Source organism: Crocodylus porosus, unplaced genomic scaffold, assembly GCF_001723895.1.
Source record: "Crocodylus porosus isolate Cpor-Errol unplaced genomic scaffold, CroPor_comp1, whole genome shotgun sequence".
NCBI classification, from domain to species: Eukaryota; Metazoa; Chordata; order Crocodylia; family Crocodylidae; genus Crocodylus; species Crocodylus porosus.
The window spans coordinates 61,682,088-61,691,629 of NW_017728948.1; the positions used below are offsets into that span (position 1 = coordinate 61,682,088).

Genomic DNA, 9,542 nt, shown 5'->3' on the forward strand with positions numbered 1-9,542 from the left:
TTTGGGGACTGGAGGAACCCAGCCCCACTGAACTGAGTCCTGCAAGATAGCTCCACTGGGGGTGAGGGCTTGCAGAAGGGAGAGATACAGCTCCATATAGAAACACAAGTAACACAAGCAGCACATTGATAGAATTACCAAGACCCTAGCCCTAATAAATGAGCACTCCCCAAAGTAGCGAGCAAATCTGGTAACAAGTCTGCTGCACACGGTCCTGTGTCACTTGCAGTTGTATAAACAGCAACATTCATGTCAGCATAGACAAAATGGCAGCAGTGTGGTTTTGAACTAAAACACCTTCTATGTGTTTTAGTTCAAAAGTAGACCATTGCCATTTTCTACACACTGATGTGCACTTCACTGCTTATACAACTGCAAGTGATGCAGTACTGGAACTTTTTCAAAGCACTTGGCACTCTGGTTTTTACATGTGTAAAAAAGCCCTCAAGTTATAAAGTGAGTCCGGCAGCCTTGAAATACAAGCTGCATGAAATGTCAGGATGTCCAAAAGGCTACTCAACTTTCTCTCAAAATGATGTTCATATGGAAAGGACTTCAGTGCCTTACTACTTCACACTGAGGGAAACTGAAAGTGAGAGATGTGCTTTACTTATCCCAACCCTTGATTTGACTCAAAAGGAAGATTAACTAGAAAGCACAATTTTTTTCATAGGAAAAAATAAAGGGTGACATATTCAACTGCTTTTTTTTTTTATGTTGATGTGGAGCAAACCAAGGCCTTCTGAAATTTTCACAAACACAAATACATACACAGTGGGCGTATCTACATGAGATGCTACATCACCATAGCAATGCACAAACTATGACGCTGCTGCTATATCACCATAGTGACATGCTCCTTCACTATCGTGCATCACAACAGTGATCTAGCAGCCAAAAATCACCATGTGCTGCCAGCACAACACAGTAACAGCTATTACTGCTCTGTCATTTAGTACTTCCTAACTTTCTGCAGTAACAATGGCACCATCGGGGCATGTGTAGATGCTCCCAGTAACCGGCAATTAAGGCATCACCTGTAAAGCAACAGGCCCAGATTAAAGGGCTAGCCAGCAGGCAGCCCCCATGCCATTGTGCACCAGCCAACTGCTCTGCAGCACATGGAGAGGCCATCGGAGCAGCCAGACCAGGGATTCTGCAATGAGGCTCCACATGGTGTGAATGAGCTGGCTGAGGCATGAGGGTGTTTCAGTATGGGGCTAGCCAGCCCCTCTGCAGCACATGGAGTCTCATCAGAGCAGCCCTCAGATGTCAGGCTGAATTCCCCAGGTCCTCTGCTAGGTGAAGATGCTCTGACAGGGCTCCATGTGCTTCACACAAATAAATATACTCTGAAATTGTTTGTTTCCAGGTGCACATTCAAACAGTTTGCTTGGGAGCAAACAACTCCAGAACAATAAGCTCTGAAGTTTATGCATGTACACTAATTGCATGTGTAGATGTGCCCACTGTGTATAATGAGACTCAGTGGCTTTGCCCTGGTAAAAAATATCTTTGGCTCAGGCTACGTTAACCCTGCCTCACTTGCAGCCAGTGACAACCCTAATGAAAAGAATGAAAAGATGTGATTAGTTCAGAGACGATTAGCAATTTTTACTTTACCAGTGATGCTAGTAGTAAGGTTACATGCATTTACTGGGGAGGGAATAGGGATAGGAAAAAAAAATAAAAAATCGAATTTTAGGAGGAAGAGTGAGACTACCAGGCAATGGTGGGGAACTGACACAGCTGCAGGAATTTGGAAGGAGAAGTCTAGGAAGATTGAATTGGACAGGGAAGATCAGAAGAATGCTCAGGGAAATGGAAGAGATTAGATAAAAGGTTGTCATCACGTTTTCATCTGAGTGAACTCATAGCAAGACACCAAAGTGTTGTTAAGGAATGAAGGGATTAATAAGAACGTGAAATTAGATCCATACTCTAGTCCTCCTTGAATACATCTCCTTACAGAGAGTATATAGAATCCTTCAGCTGTATCCTTAAGCCATCATGATTTCCTGGATAAAAGCTTTAGGACTGGATAAAAAGGAATCATAATATATGGCCAGTAAAATGTTTACCGTTGCAGCACTTCTCACCCATTCAAGCAGTAAAATACTCTCTTCAAAAAGTTATTTAAAGGAAGTAGAACTGTTTTCCTTTCCCTTGATCCCTTGCACTGACAAGAAAAATTAAAATTAAGTATTGAAATGAGCTTTCTAACCATGAGGATACTGAAACATCATTCTATATTCCAGGTATTTGGAGGAGTGATTCCATTCTGATACAATTAATATATGTTTTAAGACAAATTAAAAAAAAAAAAGTTTAGGATGAGCAAATAATTACACACATGCAAAAACTCTTGTTAAGGGGGGGGGGTGACAAAGTAGTCATAGAATGATTTTTAAAAGTGCATCTGAAAAGGCTCTCCAGAGGTCATTTAGTCTAACCCTGTGCCTGGGGTGGGATCATCTCTATCCAAACCATCTTATTTTACCTTCATACCATTTCCCATGGGGTAATTTCCTACCCCAGATGCATATTTTGTGCAGTATCTTAAAGTTAATTAATTCTAAAAATGTTTCTTTTTAGGACATTGTCACTGGCACCACGGTGCACAATATCCCCAAAGAACAGCCAACTTACACAAATGGTTTTCTCTCTGTGGATGAAAAACTGCCCAGCATAACATGTTACCTCAGGCATGAATGTGTTTTTCCATAAAGGGTAACAATTTACCCCAAGCCCATGTTAAAGCATCGGGGTAACTTGTTACTCCAATGCAATTTCTTAATAAAAGTGACAGGCCTAGATCTGTTTGGTCACTTTGGGTGGATGTATCTGAAAGGTCAGTATTCATTCACACTTCATTCATGTCTACTTCAGGTATCCATGGTAATTAATGAATGGCCATCCTCCATTCTGCTTTTGCAGAAGATGTGGTAATCTCTTTTGCTAACCTCTTTTTTGCAGGCTACAAGGTCATCAAAACACCCTGCCTTCCACTGGGATGGTAACTGTCCTGGTATTTCCTGGGGGCTCCTGCACCACTGGGAGCCCCATCAGGCCATCCACACCCAGTAGGGTGCAGTTTTAGGTCATGCCCAGCACCAGGAGCCTCTAAACCATCACCTTAAGCTCCTACCCTTATCTCCAGGATGTTCCATACAGCCTTGCATCCAAGTAATGTTTCTGCCTGACCTGCCAGCAGCAAACTGCTCTGTTTATATAGGCGGCCAGAGATCTAAAATGGCCACCGCAATCAAGCACCTGCTGGTTGCTTGGCTCAGCCCTTAAAGTGGTAGGCACCAACAGGGCCCTGCCACAGCAACCTTAGAGTTCTAATGTAATAAAGTCTAGAGTAGAGTGGCAGCACTTTGAAGACAGAGTATATTAAGGAGGTCCACTCTCCTGTGTAAAAATCTTTATCTCACTAACCAACCAAAAATATCTCAGATTTTATAAAGGCACCATGAAGTAACCAACTCCCTTCAGACCTGCTATGTGTCTGTCTTAGGTTTATTGCTTAAAAACAACTGAGAGCTGAACAAAATTATCTTCCAATGTAAGCTGTCAAAATGATGTCTTTTGTTTCATCAGTTGTGCAAACCAGTCCCCAGGAAAAAATAAATATCCCAAGAACTAGATATTTATATCTGGAAGTAAGACTAACAATCATTCATTATCATGAAAAAAGAGAATGCAAAAACCAAGCAGTGCAGTGGAGACATAATACACTCTTAATAAAGTTTTTGAAAATGAGAAAAGCGGCATCTAACATAGTGACAAATACAATTTCATAATAGTCCGTCCCCCCAGAAGACTGAAAGATGACCTGTTATCCCAGAAAAAAGCTAGACTTCTTCAGTCTTTACAACAATTAGCATTAAAAAGAATGTATTTCGAGACAAACAAATAAATGTATTTATATGCTGATCCTAGTGTTTCTTGAAATGTCTGAACTCAAAGAGAAAAGCCAGATTGGAAGCAGATTTCACAGGGCCTTTAATGCTGAAAATCTGTCAGGAAAGAAATTTCAGAGGTACAAAACAGCTGTAGTTTCCACTCTACCAGAGGCAGCAAAGCATGAGGAAAGATGCTGACCGTGTACACCCATCTAGCAGTTTGGGTTGCCATTAGCTCCTAAAGGGACACACTGAGATGCAGGCTCCAGGGCTGTGCTTCAGATCTTATGTCATAACCTCTCAGAATCTCAGCTTTCTTTGTCAAGGAAGTTTCTAGGCTTCATAGTTACTAAGAAATAATTGAAAATGTAATCTGAGTACAAATAACACAATGCTAATTGCCTGAGGGCTTAGTTGCATTTGTGGAAATTGCTCTCGTGTAACTACACTATTACCTATATAATTCAAGTTTCTCTAGTCACAAATAGCCATGAATTTACAGGGATCCAATAGCCTGGAGGGGTGTGTATTGGTCTATTCATATAAAGAAAGTCTTAGCACTGAGACCGTTGCTTTGGCAGATCCCAAAATGCCACCCCAGCAAAGAAGTCTGTGTGTTAGGAGGAAAATTCTGTGGGCCCTGCCTACCATTTGAGTCAGGTTCTTTCCAGCTGCCGTAGTAAATAGTGGGGAGGGGAAGGTTGGTAAAAGGATGGCTCTGCTGATGCCCCCAGTGTAAAAAGAGAACTTCCTGCCAGCACTCCTGTGGGGTCTCAAGAAGCTCCAAGTCACATGTTAGAACCTGGATTGATTTAATCCAGGGTTGTCCAACTGGCAAACCATAGGCCACATGTGGTTTGCAAGGGGTAAAACTGCAGCTTCCAGCCTCTTCATCCAGCCACTGTCCCCTTCCCTTTGGTTCTAGCTGCAACAACAACTATAGTCTCTAGCTCCTCCTCCCTCCTCTGGCTGCCACTTCCTGCTTCTGCCCAGGGAGCAAGGCAGTGTGGAGAGTAATGTGGGGATCTGAGGCTGAGTCAGTGGGGATTAGGGACTGCATATGGTGGGGATCATGCCTGAGTGGTGCACTGCTAGAAGGTGTCAGTATGGGCACAAGTTGCCTGAGAGTGCAGATAACATTTGTATGTTCATGTGTTACTATAGGGTGGGGGAGGTAAGCAGTCAGTTGCTTGTGATGTGCAGTGGAGGGGCACCCAGTGGAGGAGGATGTCCATGCAGACCCACAGTGCAGCATGGAGGTCAAATAATATCTGCATAGCACGCAGCATGGTGGCCTGTGGCTCACCTGGTGCAGCCCTCACTGATGACGCTTCTGGGGGCTTAGAAGTTGGGCAGCCCTACTTTAGTCTGATACAGGTATCATGGTTGACAATTTTATGAGTAAATCCCTCACAGCAGACTTGTGGAGAGGAGAAACCAATAGGGGCAGGAAGACTGGACAAGACAACATTAAGGTGGCCTAGGGAAAAAAGTCAACACTATTAATTTACAAAATAACTAAATTAAATTAAAATCAAATCAAATAAAAGAATATGCTAAGCAGCTAGTATGTTACGAAGATGCAACATACACAGAAATTAATCAACTTACTTCTTAGTAAAGAGACAAGAAGTGGGTGTCTCTTTGAAGTGGTATCCACCTAGGAAGGTATCAACTTCTGTGTATGGCTATGGTTTAAAAAAAAAAAAATTAACTCATACTGGTGAGGAGCAGCATGCTCTGTTCACTCTGACCACAGCTGATGATCCTAGACATCAGGAGAGATTTACTTGGAGAGAAGTTAACTAGTGGTATTCATAAAACATGACTGAAAAGATCATTTTCCTCACCTGTCACTTTGTCCATGATATTCTTCTGGGTGTACCTATACAAGGGTTCCCCCCCTCTTTATCACATCAAACACAAGCAACTTGCAAAGTCTTTCACAGCCTATCCCCTATCCTACTTATCATTTGTTATTCAGAACTGAATAGTCATGTCTCAAATCATTCTATCAGTCCAGTCACCCTCATACAACCTGTAATGCTAGCCTCTATCATCAAGTATTATATTTTTAAAGAAGTACCTTCATGCTGTATTTTTTGTTGATCCTCATCAGAAATACCTGACTGCTACAAAGTCAGATATGGCTCCTGATCCAGTGCCTTTCATAGGTATGATCAATACCATTTCCTTAAGGGTCAGAACTGGTGGAAACACAAACCTGATACAGAAAGAAAAAATAATAAAGTGAAGATCCTTTGGGCTATCACTTTGCAATTAGAAGCAGAAGTCAGTGGAAGAAAGAAAACCAGACATCATGTGGTTTCAGAATGTGTCAGGATCACACCCACATAAAACTGTTATTGTAGATATTCTTTATCCACAGGACATTTTGCATCAAGAATAATGAACAACTGTCATATGCGGTATGTTTCTTACTTTTTTTCCTTCTACGTTTTTGGCTTTACTTTATCTATATACTTTGCTCTATCTATATATTTGTGTTAGAGAAGCCAAGGTCAAAATATGAACCTTGTATACATAGAAACAAGCAATGAGGTTGGGATGATCCTTAGTTTCTGTGGGAAACTGATCCATATTCTCAGTTTGACACCCCAAAGCCCTCTTTTGTATGGAAAAACTTTGTATTTGTGTTAGAAAGTTCTGTTGTGTTGTGCTGGATGACAATTGTTGTCTTCAGTTTTCATCCCTGACCTTGTGGCAATGTCTGATCTTTTTTCTAGGTATACTGAGTGCCTTGAAAGTAAAGATCAATGAACTCAAAATAATATTTCTGTTGGAAACTAGTGTAGAGAGTAGAAGACAGGTTTCAGGCAATGGTAATAAACTGGCACAAATAACATAATCAATTTCTCAGAAATATTAGTATTCAAGTCTCTGAATAGTGAGCGAACAACTCAGGCCAAGGCAGAAAAATACATTCCTAAAGAATAAGAATGCTTAGCTTTGTCTACCTGTAGCAGCTTTAAGCTATTTAGCCATTTTCCAGTTTTTAACTATTGAGTGAATTGGAAGCAAACAGGAAGTTCATTTGAAAGTTTTCTTATGACTTGCCACTTTTTATTAACTTTTTGAGTCCAACTACCTGCAGATTAGAGTTGGTTAAAACAGAATGTACATTTTGTGGAAAATTCTGATAACTTCAAACTGGATTTTGTTTTGAATCAGAATGAAGTTGAATATTTTTTGTAAAACAGACTTTCCAAAATTATGTTGTAGAACAAAGCTAAATTATAGTATTCTAACATGGTGTATCAAAATGTCACTTTTGAGAAAAGAAGATTTGTTCTAAATTGTATTATTTATTTCTATTTTTATTTGTTGTATTTTATTTCATAATGTTAGTAGTAATTCATAATTTGAGTTACAAATGCTACATTAGTTTAAAACAAATGTAGGCTCTGTTTTTCAGACATATTTGACTCGAAACACTGACAGGCCAGTCAGCAACCCAAGACTAATTCTTTTTCTCCTTTCTATAGACTTTTTAGGCACAGATGGAAATTACAGTTTTCACCTGATCTGGTTCCAGAAAGTGGTCTACAGCCGTGGCCAAACAGAAGTGCAAGGCTGCAGGCTTCTTTAAAGGGCCTGATCTTAATCCTCGTCATTGCATGAGAGTTCAGCTGTACATGCTCCAAAATGGAGAGTATTTTGTAACTTGTGCCTGCATTGCCTCCCAGCCTGCCACTGTTTTCTGAATGGAAGGGGGAAGGGAGCAGAGGGAGTTTGGTCTGGGTTCTTTTTCAGCTGGTGCTGGAGGGTGAGGCAGGTCAATTGAAGTTTCCCCCCTGAGACAGGGCATCTCCAAACCACCCACCCCACCCTCCAGCACAGCCTGGGGAACCCCAAGAGGAAGCTTCCTTTGCTCCTTTTCCCCCTCTCATCCTAAAAACAGCATCTGGGCTGGGTGGAAGAAGTGGCATTGCTATGGAAGCTGCAGGCTCATAGCAAGCAGCTGGAATCCCCAGCTCCCAACCCAACAGCTTACTTCTGTTGGGCCGAAGGGATCTTTGAAACATATAGCATTTCCTATTCATCTGTCTGCACCCTTTATCACTTCCCATCCCTCCCTTGTCTGTATTGTCACACATTAGTTGTAAACTTTTTAATGTATTTGATTTTATAGTTAAGATTAAGGTGGTTTATTTTTAGCATCCTTCTGTTACACATACTACTTATATGGTTTTAATGTTCATGGTAGTTTTTTATTATTGTTTTATTTTGTATTGATTCTATGGAAACACTCTTTTTACATATGAATGTGTATATTTTAGAAATAGTGCCCTTTGTTTAAGATAAACTACTAAAGTAAGCAATGGGCTGTTTATTCATTGATTTCTATAGTAAATCAGTATAGTACTTCATTGACAAAAGTACTAAGAGGTCCATCAATAGGTGTCAGAAGCAAGCTAGAAAACAAATAAAACTTATTAAGATGTTTAAGGTCTTGATTTAGTATAGTACTCTTGATTAGAACAGCACTCAAGCATGTGTTTAAGTATATACTTAAGTTCATAAGTACATGTTCAAAGGTAAGCATGTGCTAAAATACTTTTCTGAATGTAGGCTGAAATGACTGCAAAATTCAAAATTATTTTTTATGCTGCCATGCTGATATTCCTAATAGTGCAAAATAAGAAATAAAAATTGCTACGTGATAAACATATGAAGTGGAGCTGTGTAAGAACCAGGGTTATCTTCCTTAAGGAACCTCTCTATTTCCAATATTTTTTGTTCTGTATCTCAACAAAGCTTTAGAAAGGCAATGCTTGCCATGGACCATGGATTTTCAAAATGTTTGTCTGGGAAAGCGAAATTGATTTTTTTTATAAAATTCCAAAGGGGAAGCTGCCAGCATCCTCCTACCAGACATACAGTTTGGCGAGTTGGCCAGCCACTGAGCTTGTCACATGAGGACACAAACAGTCTACAAGCTGGTTAGCTTGGTAGCTTGGACAGTTGTCTCCTTATGAAGGAAGACAGATCAGGCCAGTTTAGTTCAGCTAGGGAATCATGGCAGCCTATGGTGCTCACCTGTCAAGTAGCCATGCAGACTGAGGAGCCTGGGGAGCATAGATGGAAGGAGAAAATATTTGGGGGTTAAGTGCATGAGAACTACAACTCCCATGATTCACTGCATGGTGTGGGGCATTTGTGGTTAGCCTCTTCTTTCTCATCCATGCAGAGCTGAATATGCATGGGAAGCTGGCCTGCCTATATGCCAAGCAATGCTGTGGTGCTGCTGCTGTTGCCAGCTGCCGCAAATTAGTCAGGGGGGACTTCCACCACCTATGCTAGGGAGACTGAGCAGCCCCAGCCTGGTGACTGGGGTGATACTGGAAAAATACTATCAACTCTTGTATCACCTGTTACATTGTTTGCAAATTCAAAGCTCCTGAATTGCTGAGAACATCATAAATCTGAAATATTTAAGCACTCTGGGATCAGCTGTGAGGAAAATTACTATATAAGCAACTAAGCTTGTTAATCAACAGATTTTGAACTTCATTTTAGCTTTGGCTTGAGGATAAGTGCTGGGCTGTTTTGCTAGAACACAAAGCAAAAAATATGAAGGGAAAGAAAAACATCTGAAGCACAGCATGTATA

General features: G+C 40.7%; 1 long non-coding RNA gene across 1 annotated transcript in view; it reads left to right on the top strand.

Moving 5' to 3' along the window:
• Nucleotides 1-4,188, top strand: part of LOC109321923 — a 21,250-nt gene extending 17,062 nt beyond the window's left edge. Inside the window, exons 2-3 of the long non-coding RNA XR_002104222.1 lie at nucleotides 2,706-2,713; nucleotides 4,178-4,188. This is a non-coding gene — a long non-coding RNA (uncharacterized LOC109321923). The remainder of the gene's footprint in view (nucleotides 1-2,705; nucleotides 2,714-4,177) is intronic.
• Nucleotides 4,189-9,542: the final 5,354 nt, after the last annotated feature.